Below are 14,581 nucleotides of genomic sequence, written 5' to 3'. Positions count from 1 at the left end.
CAAACAGAGACGAGCGTACAAACTCTTTCATTTAATTTACGTAAAATAAGCATGCGCCGCATGGGGTCCGCGACAAAAACGTTTCGATTTTTAATATTTTAAGGCTAGCCAAAAATTCATCGATTATACATTTCAATAGTACATTTATTGCAGAATCTTTTGGTACCTAGCAGAGACCTGCGTACAAATTCTTTCATTTAATATACGTAAAATAAACATGCGCCGCTTAGGGTCCGCGACAAAAAGTATCGATTTATAATAATTTAAGACGAGCCAAAAATTCATCGATTATACATTATAATAGTACATTTATTGCAGAATCTTTTGGTACCAAGCAGACACCAGCGTACAAACTCTTTCATTTAATATACGTAAAATAAGCATGCGCCGTATAGGGTCCGCGACAAAAAAGTATTGATTTTTAATATTTTAAGACGAGCCAAAAATTCATCGATTATACACTTTAATAGTACATTTATTGCAGAATCTTTTGGTACCAAGCAGACACCAGCGTACAAACTCTTTCATTGAATATACGTAAAATAAGCATGCGCCGTATAGGGTCCGCGACAAAAAAGTATCGATTTATAATATTTTAAGACGAGCCAAAAATTCATCGATTATACATTTTAATAGTACATTTATTGCATAATCTTTTGGTACCAAGCAGACACCAGCGTACAAACTCTTTCATTTAATATACGTAAAATAAGCATGCGCCGCATAGGGTCCGCGACAAAATAGTATCAATTTTTAATATTTTAAGGCGAACCAAAATTTCATCAATTATACATTTCTATAGTACATTTATTGCAGAATCATTTGGTACCAAGCAGACACCAGCGTACAAACTCTTTCATTTAATTTACGTAAAATAAGCATGCGCCGCATGGGGTCCGCGACAAAAACGTTTCGATTTTTAATATTTTAAGGCGAGCCAAAAATTCAGCGTTTATACATTTCAATAGTACATTGATTGCAGAATCTTTTGGTACCAAGCAGACACCAGCGTACAAACTCTTTCATTTAATATACGTAAAATAAGCATGCGCCGTATAGGGTCCGCGACAAAAAAGTATTGATTTTTAATATTTTAAGACGAGCCAAAAATTCATCGATTATACATTTCAATAGTACATTGATTGCATAATCTTTTGGTACCAAGCAGACACCAGCGTACAAACTCTTTCATTTAATATACGTAAAATAAGCATGCGCCGCATAGGGTACGCGACAAAAAGTATGGTTTTTTAATATTTTAGGACGAGCCAAAAATTCATCGATTATACACTTTAATAGTACATTTATTGCAGAATCTTTTGGTACCAAGCAGACACCAGCGTACAAACTCTTTCATTTAATTTACGTAAAATAAGCATGCGCCGCATGGGGTCCGCGACAAAAACGTTTCGATTTTTAATATTTTAAGGCGAGCCAAAAATTCATCGATTATACATTTCAATAGTACATTGATTGCAGAATCTTTTGGTACCAAGCAGACACCAGCGTACAAACTCTTTCATTTAATATACGTAAAATAAGCATGCGCCGCATTGGGTCTGCGGCAAAAAAGTATTGATTTTTAATATTTTAAGGCGAGCCAAATTCATCGATTATACATTTTAATAGTACATTTATTGCAGAATCTTTTGGTACCAAACAGACACCAGCGTACAAACTCTTTCATTTAAAATACGTAAAATGGGCATGAGCCGCATAGGGTCCGCGAAAAAAAAGTATCGATTTTTAATATTTTGAGGCGAGCCAAAAATTCATCGATTATACATTTCAATAGTACATTGATTGCAGAATCTTTTGGTACCAAGCAGACACCAGCGTACTAACTCTTTCATTTAATATACGTAAAATAAGCATGAGCCGCATAGGGTCCGCGAAAAAAAAGTATCGATTTATAATATTTTAAGACGAGCCAAAAATTCATCGATTATACATTATAATAGTACATTTATTGCAGAATCTTTTGGTACCAAGCAGACACCAGCGTACAAACTCTTTCATTTAATATACGTAAAATAAGCATGCGCCGTATAGGGTCCGCGACAAAAAAGTATTGATTTTTAATATTTTAAGACGAGCCAAAAATTCATCGATTATACATTTCAATAGTACATTGATTGCATAATCTTTTGGTACCAAGCAGACACCAGCGTACAAACTCTTTCATTGAATATACGTAAAATAAGCATGCGCCGCATAGGATAGGCGACAAAAAGTATTTTTTTTTAATATTTTAAGGCGAGCCAAAAATTCATCGATTATACATTTTAATAGTACATTTATTGCAGAATCTTTTGGTACCAAACAGAGACCAGCGTACAAACTCTTTCATTTAATTTACGTAAAATAAGCATGCGCCGCATGGGGTCCGCGACAAAAACGTTTCGATTTTTAATATTTTAAGGCGAGCCAAAAATTCATCGATTATACATTTCAATAGTACATTTATTGCAGAATCTTTTGGTACCAAGCAGAGACCTGCGTACAAATTCTTTCATTTAATATACGTAAAATAAGCATGCGCCGTATAGGGTCCGCGACAAAAAAGTATTGATTTTTAATATTTTAAGACGAGCCAAAAATTCATCGATTATACATTTCAATAGTACATTGATTGCATAATCTTTTGGTACCAAGCAGACACCAGCGTACAAACTCTTTCATTTAATATACGTAAAATAAGCATGCGCCGCATAGGGTACGCGACAAAAAGTATGGTTTTTTAATATTTTAAGGCGAGCCAAAAATTCATCGATTATACATTTTAATAGTACATTTATTGCAGAATCTTTTGGTACCAAACAGAGACAGCGTACAAACTCTTTCATTTAATTTACGTAAAATAAGCATGCGCCGCATGGGGTCCGCGACAAAAACGTTTCGATTTTTAATATTTTAAGACGAGCCAAAAATTCATCGATTATACATTTCAATAGTACATTTATTGCAGAATCTTTTGGTACCAAGCAGAGACCAGCGTACAAACTCTTTCATTTAATATACGAAAAATAAGCATTCGCCGCTTAGGGTCCGCGACAAAAAAGTATCGATTTATAATATTTTAAGACGAGCCAAAAATTCATCGATTATACATTTTAATAGTACATTTATTGCAGAATCTTTTGGTACCAAACAGACATCAGCGTACAAACTTTTTTATTCAATTTACGAAAAATAAGCATGTGCCGCATAGAGTCTGCGGAATAAAAGTATTGATTTTTAATATTTTAAGACGAGCCAAAAATTCATCGATTATACATTTCAATAGTACATTGATTGCAGAATCTTCTGGAACCAAGCAGACACCAGCGTACAAACTCTTTCATTTAATATACGTAAAATAAGCATGCGCCGCATGGGGTCCGCGACAAAAACGTTTCGATTTTTAATATTTTAAGACGAGCCAAAAATTCATCGATTATACATTTCAATAGTACATTTATTGCAGAATCTTTTGGTAACAAGCAGAGACTAGCGTACAAACTCTTTCATTTTATATACGTAAAATAAACATGCGCCGCTTAGGGTCCGCGACAAAAAAGTATCGATTTATAATATTTTAAGACGAGCCAAAAATTCATCGATTATACACTTTAATAGTACATTTATTGCAGAATCTTTTGGTACCAAACAGAGACCAGCGTACAAACTCTTTCATTTAATTTACGTAAAATAAGCATGCGCCGTATAGGGTCCGCGACAAAAAAGTATTGATTTTTAATATTTTAAGACGAGCCAAAAATTCATCGATTATACATTATAATAGTACATTTATTGCAGAATCTTTTGGTACCAAGCAGACACCAGCGTACAAACTCTTTCATTTAATATACGTAAAATAAGCATGCGCCGCATGGGGTCCGCGACAAAAACGTTTCGATTTTTAATTTTTTAAGGCGAGCCATAAATTCATCGATTATACATTTCAATAGTACATTTATTGCAGAATCTTTTGGTACCAAGTAGAGACCAGCGTACAAACTCTTTCATTTAATATACGTAAAATAAACATGCGCCGCTTAGGGTCCGCGACAAAGAAGTATCGATTTATAATATTTTAAGACGAGCCAAAAATTCATCGATTAAACATTTCAATAGTACATTTATTGCAGAATCTTTTGGTACCAAGCAGAGACCAGCGTACAAATTCTTTCATTTAATATACGTAAAATAAGCATGCGCCGTATAGGGTCCGCGACAAAAAAGTATTGATTTTTAATATTTTAAGACGAGCCAAAAATTCATCGATTATACATTTCAATAGTACATTGATTGCAGAATCTTTTGGTACCTAGCAGAGACCAGCGTACAAAGTCTTTCATTTAATATACGTAAAATAAACATGCGCCGCTTAGGGTCCGCGACAAAAAAGTATCGATTTATAATATTTTAAGACGAGCCAAAAATTCATCGATTATACATTTCAATGGTACATTGATTGCAGAATCTTTTGGTACCAAGCAGACACCAGCGTACAAACTCTTTCATTTAATATACGTAAAATAAGCATGCGCCGTATAGGGTCCGCGACAAAAAAGTATTGATTTTTAATATTTTAAGACGTGCCAAAAATTCATCGATTATACATTTCAATAGTACATTGATTGCATAATCTTTTGGTACCAAGCAGACACCAGCGTACAAACTCTTTCATTTAATATACGTAAAATAAGCATGCGCCGCATAGGGTACGCGACAAAAAGTATGGTTTTTTAATATTTTAGGACGAGCCAAAAATTCATCGATTATACACTTTAATAGTACATTTATTGCAGAATCTTTTGGTACCAAGCAGACACCAGCGTACAAACTCTTTCATTTAATATACGTAAAATAAGCATGCGCCGTATAGGGTCCGCGACAAAAAAGTATTGATTTTTAATATTTTAAGACGAGCCAAAAATTCATCGATTATACATTTCAATAGTACATTGATTGCATAATCTTTTGGTACCAAGCAGACACCAGCGTACAAACTCTTTCATTGAATATACGTAAAATAAGCATGCGCCGCATAGGATAGGCGACAAAAAGTATTTTTTTTTAATATTTTAAGGCGAGCCAAAAATTCATCGATTATACATTTTAATAGTACATTTATTGCAGAATCTTTTGGTACCAAACAGAGACCAGCGTACAAACTCTTTCATTTAATTTACGTAAAATAAGCATGCGCCGCATGGGGTCCGCGACAAAAACGTTTCGATTTTTAATATTTTAAGGCGAGCCAAAAATTCATCGATTATACATTTCAATAGTACATTTATTGCAGAATCTTTTGGTACCAAGCAGAGACCTGCGTACAATTTCTTTCATTTAATATACGTAAAATAAGCATGCGCCGTATAGGGTCCGCGACAAAAAAGTATTGATTTTTAATATTTTATGACGAGCCAAAAATTCATCGATTATACATTTCAATAGTACATTGATTGCATAATCTTTTGGTACCAAGCAGACACCAGCGTACAAACTCTTTCATTTAATATACGTAAAATAAGCATGCGCCGCATAGGGTACGCGACAAAAAGTATGGTTTTTTAATATTTTAAGGCGAGCCAAAAATTCATCGATTATACATTTTAATAGTACATTTATTGCAGAATCTTTTGGTACCAAACAGAGACCAGCGTACAAACTCTTTCATTTAATTTACGTAAAATAAGCATGCGCCGCATGGGGTCCGCGACAAAAACGTTTCGATTTTTAATATTTTAAGACGAGCCAAAAATTCATCGATTATACATTTCAATAGTACATTTATTGCAGAATCTTTTGGTACCAAGCAGAGACCAGCGTACAAACTCTTTCATTTAATATACGAAAAATAAGCATTCGCCGCTTAGGGTCCGCGACAAAAAAGTATCGATTTATAATATTTTAAGACGAGCCAAAAATTCATCGATTATACATTTTAATAGTACATTTATTGCAGAATCTTTTGGTACCAAACAGACATCAGCGTACAAACTTTTTTATTCAATTTACGAAAAATAAGCATGCGCCGCATAGAGTCTGCGGAATAAAAGTATTGATTTTTAATATTTTAAGACGAGCCAAAAATTCATCGATTATACATTTCAATAGTACATTGATTGCAGAATCTTCTGGAACCAAGCAGACACCAGCGTACAAACTCTTTCATTTAATATACGTAAAATAAGCATGCGCCGCATGGGGTCCGCGACAAAAACGTTTCGATTTTTAATATTTTAAGACGAGCCAAAAATTCATCGATTATACATTTCAATAGTACATTTATTGCAGAATCTTTTGGTAACAAGCAGAGACTAGCGTACAAACTCTTTCATTTTATATACGTAAAATAAACATGCGCCGCTTAGGGTCCGCGACAAAAAAGTATCGATTTATAATATTTTAAGACGAGCCAAAAATTCATCGATTATACACTTTAATAGTACATTTATTGCAGAATCTTTTGGTACCAAACAGAGACCAGCGTACAAACTCTTTCATTTAATTTACGTAAAATAAGCATGCGCCGCATGGGGTCCGCGACAAAAACGTTTCGATTTTTAATATTTTAAGGCTAGCCAAAAATTCATCGATTATACATTTCAATAGTACATTTATTGCAGAATCTTTTGGTACCTAGCAGAGACCTGCGTACAAATTCTTTCATTTAATATACGTAAAATAAACATGCGCCGCTTAGGGTCCGCGACAAAAAGTATCGATTTATAATATTTTAAGACGAGCCAAAAATTCATCGATTATACATTATAATAGTACATTTATTGCAGAATCTTTTGGTACCAAGCAGACACCAGCGTACAAACTCTTTCATTTAATATACGTAAAATAAGCATGCGCCGCATGGGGTCCGCGACAAAAACGTTTCGATTTTTAATTTTTTAAGGCGAGCCAAAAATTCATCGATTATACATTTCAATAGTACATTTATTGCAGAATCTTTTGGTACCAAGTAGAGACCAGCGTACAAACTCTTTCATTTAATATACGTAAAATAAACATGCGCCGCTTAGGGTCCGCGACAAAGAAGTATCGATTTATAATATTTTAAGACGAGCCAAAAATTCATCGATTATACATTATAATAGTACATTTATTGCAGAATCTTTTGGTACGAAGCAGACACCAGCGTACAAACTCTTTCATTTAATATACGTAAAATAAGCATGCGCCGTATAGGGTCCGCGACAAAAAAGTATTGATTTTTAATATTTTAAGACGAGCCAAAAATTCATCGATTATACATTTCAATAGTACATTGATTGCTTAATCTTTTGTACCAAGCAGACACCAGCGTACAAACTCTTTCATTTAATATACGTAAAATAAGCATGCGCCGTATAGGGTCCGCGACAAAAAAGTATGGTTTTTTAATATTTTAAGGCGAGCCAAAAATTCATCGATTATACATTTTAATAGTACATTTATTGCAGAATCTTTTGGTACCAAACAGAGACCAGCGTACAAACTCTTTCATTTAATTTACGTAAAATAAGCATGCGCCGCATGGGGTCCGCGACAAAAACGTTTCGATTTTTAATATTTTAAGGCTAGCCAAAAATTCATCGATTATACATTTCAATAGTACATTTATTGCAGAATCTTTTGGTACCTAGCAGAGACCTGCGTACAAATTCTTTCATTTAATATACGTAAAATAAACATGCGCCGCTTAGGGTCCGCGACAAAAAGTATCGATTTATAATATTTTAAGACGAGCCAAAAATTCATCGATTATACATTATAATAGTACATTTATTGCAGAATCTTTTGGTACCAAGCAGACACCAGCGTACAAACTCTTTCATTTAATATACGTAAAATAAGCATGCGCCGTATAGGGTCCGCGACAAAAAAGTATTGATTTTTAATATTTTAAGACGAGCCAAAAATTCATCGATTATACACTTTAATAGTACATTTATTGCAGAATCTTTTGGTACCAAGCAGACACCAGCGTACAAACTCTTTCATTGAATATACGTAAAATAAGCATGCGCCGTATAGGGTCCGCGACAAAAAAGTATCGATTTATAATATTTTAAGACGAGCCAAAAATTCATCGATTATACATTTTAATAGTACATTTATTGCATAATCTTTTGGTACCAAGCAGACACCAGCGTACAAACTCTTTCATTTAATATACGTAAAATAAGCATGCGCCGCATAGGGTCCGCGACAAAATAGTATCAATTTTTAATATTTTAAGGCGAACCAAAATTTCATCAATTATACATTTCTATAGTACATTTATTGGAGAATCATTTGGTACCAAGCAGACACCAGCGTACAAACTCTTTCATTTAATTTACGTAAAATAAGCATGCGCCGCATGGGGTCCGCGACAAAAACGTTTCGATTTTTAATATTTTAAGGCGAGCCAAAAATTCAGCGTTTATACATTTCAATAGTACATTGATTGCAGAATCTTTTGGTACCAAGCAGACACCAGCGTACAAACTCTTTCATTTAATATACGTAAAATAAGCTTGCGCCGCATGGGGTCCGCGACAAAAACGTTTCGATTTTTAATATTTTAAGGCGAGCCAAAAATTCATTGATTATACATTTCAATAGTACATTTATTGCAGAATCTTTTGGTACCAAGCAGAGACCAGCGTACAAACTCTTTCATTTAATATACGTAAAATAAGCATGCGCCGCTTAGGGTCCGCGACAAAAAAGTATCGATTTATAATATTTTAAGACGAGACAAAAATTCATCGATTATACATTTCAATGGTACATTGATTGCAGAATGTTTTGGTACCAAGCAGACACCAGCGTACAAACTCTTTCATTTAATATACGTAAAATAAGCATGCGCCGCATGGGGTCCGCGACAAAAACGTTTCGATTTTTAATTTTTTAAGGCTAGCCAAAAATTCATCGATTATACATTTCAATAGTACATTTATTGCAGAATCTTTTGGTACCAAGTAGAGACCAGCGTACAAACTCTTTCATTTAATTTACGAATAATAAGGATGCGCCGCATAGAGTCCGCGGCATAAAAGTATTGATTTTTAATATTTTAAGACGAGCCAAAAATTCATCGATTATACATTTCTATAGTACATTTATTGCAGAATCATTTGGTACCAAGCAGACACCAGCGTACAAACTCTTTCATTTAATTTACGTAAAATAAGCATGCGCCGCATGGGGTCCGCGACAAAAACGTTTCGATTTTTAATATTTTAAGGCGAGCCAAAAATTCAGCGATTATACATTTCAATAGTACATTGATTGCAGAATCTTTTGGTACCAAGCAGACACCAGCGTACAAACTCTTTCATTTAATATACGTAAAATAAGCATGCGCCGCATTGGGTCTGCGGCAAAAAAGTATTGATTTTTAATATTTTAAGACGAGCCAAATTCATCGATTATACACTTTAATAGTACATTTATTGCAGAATCTTTTGGTACCAAGCAGACACCAGCGTACAAACTCTTTCATTGAATATACGTAAAATAAGCATGCGCCGTATAGGGTCCGCGACAAAAAAGTATCGATTTATAATATTTTAAGACGAGCCAAAAATTCATCGATTATACATTTCAATAGTACATTTATTGCAGAATCTTTTGGTACCAAGCAGAGACCAGCGTACAAACTCTTTCATTTAATATACGTAAAATAAGCATGCGCCGCTTAGGGTCCGCGACAAAAAAGTATCGATTTATAATATTTTAAGACGAGCCAAAAATTCATCGATTATACATTTCAATGGTACATTGATTGCAGAATGTTTTGGTACCAAGTAGAGACCAGCGTACAAACTCTTTCATTTAATTTACGAATAATAAGGATGCGCCGCATAGAGTCCGCGGCATAAAAGTATTGATTTTTAATATTTTAAGACGAGCCAAAAATTCATCGATTATACATTTCTATAGTACATTTATTGCAGAATCATTTGGTACCAAGCAGACACCAGCGTACAAACTCTTTCATTTAATTTACGTAAAATAAGCATGCGCCGCATGGGGTCCGCGACAAAAACGTTTCGATTTTTAATATTTTAAGGCGAGCCAAAAATTCAGCGATTATACATTTCAATAGTACATTGATTGCAGAATCTTTTGGTACCAAGCAGAGACCAGCGTACAAACTCTTTCATTTAATATTCGTAAAATAAGCATGCGCCGCATTGGGTCTGCGGCAAAAAAGTATTGATTTTTAATATTTTAAGACGAGCCAAATTCATCGATTATACACTTTAATAGTACATTTATTGCAGAATCTTTTGGTACCAAGCAGACACCAGCGTACAAACTCTTTCATTGAATATACGTAAAATAAGCATGCGCCGTATAGGGTCCGCGACAAAAAAGTATCGATTTATAATATTTTAAGACGAGCCAAAAATTCATCGATTATACATTTTAATAGTACATTTATTGCATAATCTTTTGGTACCAAGCAGACACCAGCGTACAAACTCTTTCATTTAATTTACGAATAATAAGGATGCGCCGCATAGAGTCCGCGGCATAAAAGTATTGATTTTTAATATTTTAAGACGAGCCAAAAATTCATCGATTATACATTTCTATAGTACATTTATTGCAGAATCATTTGGTACCAAGCAGACACCAGCGTACAAACTCTTTCATTTAATTTACGTAAAATAAGCATGCGCCGCATGGGGTCCGCGACAAAAACGTTTCGATTTTTAATATTTTAAGGCGAGCCAAAAATTCAGCGATTATACATTTCAATAGTACATTGATTGCAGAATCTTTTGGTACCAAGCAGACACCAGCGTACAAACTCTTTCATTTAATATTCGTAAAATAAGCATGCGCCGCATTGGGTCTGCGGCAAAAAAGTATTGATTTTTAATATTTTAAGACGAGCCAAATTCATCGATTATACACTTTAATAGTACATTTATTGCAGAATCTTTTGGTACCAAGCAGACACCAGCGTACAAACTCTTTCATTGAATATACGTAAAATAAGCATGCGCCGTATAGGGTCCGCGACAAAAAAGTATCGATTTATAATATTTTAAGACGAGCCAAAAATTCATCGATTATACATTTTAATAGTACATTTATTGCATAATCTTTTGGTACCAAGCAGACACCAGCGTACAAACTCTTTCATTTAATATACGTAAAATAAGCATGCGCCGCATAGGGTCCGCGACAAAAAAGTATCAATATTTAATATTTTAAGGCGAACCAAAAATTCATCAATTATACATTTCAATAGTACATTGATTGCAGAATTATTTGGTACCAAACAGACATCAGCGTACAAACTTTTTCATTCAATTTACGAAAAATAAGGATGCGCCGCATAGAGTTCGCGGCATAAAAGTATTGATTTTTAATATTTAAAGACGAGCCAAAAATTCATCGATTATACACTTTAATAGTACATTTATTGCAGAATCTTTTGGTACCAAGCAGACACCAGCGTACAAACTCTTTCATTTAATATACGTAAAATAAGCATGCGCCGCATGGGGTCCGCGACAAAAACGTTTCGATTTTTAATTTTTTAAGGCGAGCCAAAAATTCATCGATTATACATTTCAATAGTACATTTATTGCAGAATCTTTTGGTACCAAGTAGAGACCAGCGTACAAACTCTTTCATTTAATATACGTAAATTAAACATGCGCCGCTTAGGGTCCGCGACAAAGAAGTATCGATTTATAATATTTTAAGACGAGCCAAAAATTCATCGATTATACATTATAATAGTACATTTATTGCAGAATCTTTTGGTACGAAGCAGACACCAGCGTACAAACTCTTTCATTTATATACGTAAAATAAGCATGCGCCGTATAGGGTCCGCGACAAAAAGGTATTGATTTTTAATATTTTAAGACGAGCCAAAAATTCATCGATTATACATTTCAATAGTACATTGATTGCTTAATCTTTTGTACCAAGCAGACACCAGCGTGCAAACTCTTTCATTTAATATACGTAAAATAAGCATGCGCCGTATAGGGTCCGCGACAAAAAAGTATTGATTTTTAATATTTTAAGACTAGCCAAAAATTCATCGATTATACATTTCAATAGTACATTGATTGCATAATCTTTTGGTACCAAGCAGACACCAGCGTACAAACTCTTTCATTTAATATACGTAAAATAAGCATGCGCCGCATAGGGTCCGCGACAAAAACGTTTCGATTTTTAATATTTTAAGGCGAGCCAAAAATTCATCGAATATACATTTTAATAGTACATGTATTGCAGAATCTTTTGGTACCAAGCAGACACCAGCGTACAAACTCTTTCATTTAATATACATAAAATAAGCATGCGCCGCATGGGGTCCGCGACAAAAACGTTTCGATTTTTAATATTATAAGACGAGCCAAAAATTCATCGATTATACATTTCAATAGTACATTTATTGCAGAATCTTTTGGTAACAAGCAGAGACTAGCGTACAAACTCTTTCATTTTATATACGTAAAATAAGCATGCGCCGCTTAGGGTCCGCGACAAAAAAGTATCGATTTATAATATTTTCAGGCGAGCCAAAAATTCGATTTTATCGATTATACATTTCAATAGTACCTTGATTGCAGAATCTTTTGGTACCAAACAGACATCAGCGTACAAACTTTTTTATTCAATTTACGAAAAATAAGCATGCGCCGCATAGAGTCTGCGGAATAAAAGTATTGATTTTTAATATTTTAAGACGAGCCAAAAATTCATCGATTATACATTTCAATAGTACATTGATTGCAGAATCTTCTGGAACCAAGCAGACACCAGCGTACAAATTCTTTCATTTAATATACGTAAAATAAGCATGCGCCGCATTGGATCTGCGGCAAAAAAGTATTGATTTTTAATATTTTAAGACGAGCCAAAAATTCATCGATTATACATTTCAATAGTACATTTATTGCAGAATCTTTTGGTACCAAGCAGAGACCAGCGTACAAATTCTTTCATTTAATATACGTAAAATAAGCATGCGCCGCTTAGGGTCCGCGACAAAAAGTATCGATTTATAATATTTTAAGACGAGCCAAAAATTCATCGATTATACATTAGAATAGTACATTTATTGCAGAATCTTTTGGTACCAAGCAGACACCAGCGTACAAACTCTTTCATTTAATTTACGTAAAATAAGCATGCGCCGCATGGGGTCCGCGACAAAAACGTTTCGATTTTTAATATTTTAAGGCGAGCCAAAAATTCATCGATTATACATTTCAATAGTACATTGATTGCAGAATCTTTTGGTACCAAGCAGACACCAGCGTACAAACTCTTTCATTTAATATACGTAAAATAAGCATGCGCCGCATTGGGTCTGCGGCAAAAAAGTATTGATTTTTAATATTTTAAGACGAGCCAAATTCATCGATTATACACTTTAATAGTACATTTATTGCAGAATCTTTTGGTACCAAGCAGACACCAGCGTACAAACTCTTTCATTGAATATACGTAAAATAAGCATGCGCCGTATAGGGTCCGCGACAAAAAAGTATCGATTTATAATATTTTAAGACGAGCCAAAAATTCATCGATTATACATTTTAATAGTACATTTATTGCATAATCTTTTGGTACCAAGCAGACACCAGCGTACAAACTCTTTCATTTAATATACGTAAAATAAGCATGCGCCGCATAGGGTCCGCGACAAAAAAGTATCAATATTTAATATTTTAAGGCGAACCAAAAATTCATCAATTATACATTTCAATAGTACATTGATTGCAGAATTATTTGGTACCAAACAGACATCAGCGTACAAACTTTTTCATTCAATTTACGAAAAATAAGGATGCGCCGCATAGAGTTCGCGGCATAAAAGTATTGATTTTTAATATTTAAAGACGAGCCAAAAATTCATCGATTATACACTTTAATAGTACATTTATTGCAGAATCTTTTGGTACCAAGCAGACACCAGCGTACAAACTCTTTCATTTAATATACGTAAAATAAGCATGCGCCGCATGGGGTCCGCGACAAAAACGTTTCGATTTTTAATTTTTTAAGGCGAGCCAAAAATTCATCGATTATACATTTCAATAGTACATTTATTGCAGAATCTTTTGGTACCAAGTAGAGACCAGCGTACAAACTCTTTCATTTAATATACGTAAATTAAACATGCGCCGCTTAGGGTCCGCGACAAAGAAGTATCGATTTATAATATTTTAAGACGAGCCAAAAATTCATCGATTATACATTATAATAGTACATTTATTGCAGAATCTTTTGGTACGAAGCAGACACCAGCGTACAAACTCTTTCATTTATATACGTAAAATAAGCATGCGCCGTATAGGGTCCGCGACAAAAAGGTATTGATTTTTAATATTTTAAGACGAGCCAAAAATTCATCGATTATACATTTCAATAGTACATTGATTGCTTAATCTTTTGTACCAAGCAGACACCAGCGTGCAAACTCTTTCATTTAATATACGTAAAATAAGCATGCGCCGTATAGGGTCCGCGACAAAAAAGTATTGATTTTTAATATTTTAAGACTAGCCAAAAATTCATCGATTATACATTTCAATAGTACATTGATTGCATAATCTT

This window comes from Prenolepis imparis, unplaced genomic scaffold (assembly GCF_030444845.1).
Source record: "Prenolepis imparis isolate NDT839.2.m4 unplaced genomic scaffold, iyPreImpa1.0 SCAF_7, whole genome shotgun sequence".
Classification (NCBI taxonomy): Eukaryota; Metazoa; Arthropoda; class Insecta; order Hymenoptera; family Formicidae; genus Prenolepis; species Prenolepis imparis.
This window is presented reverse-complemented; position numbering follows the sequence as displayed.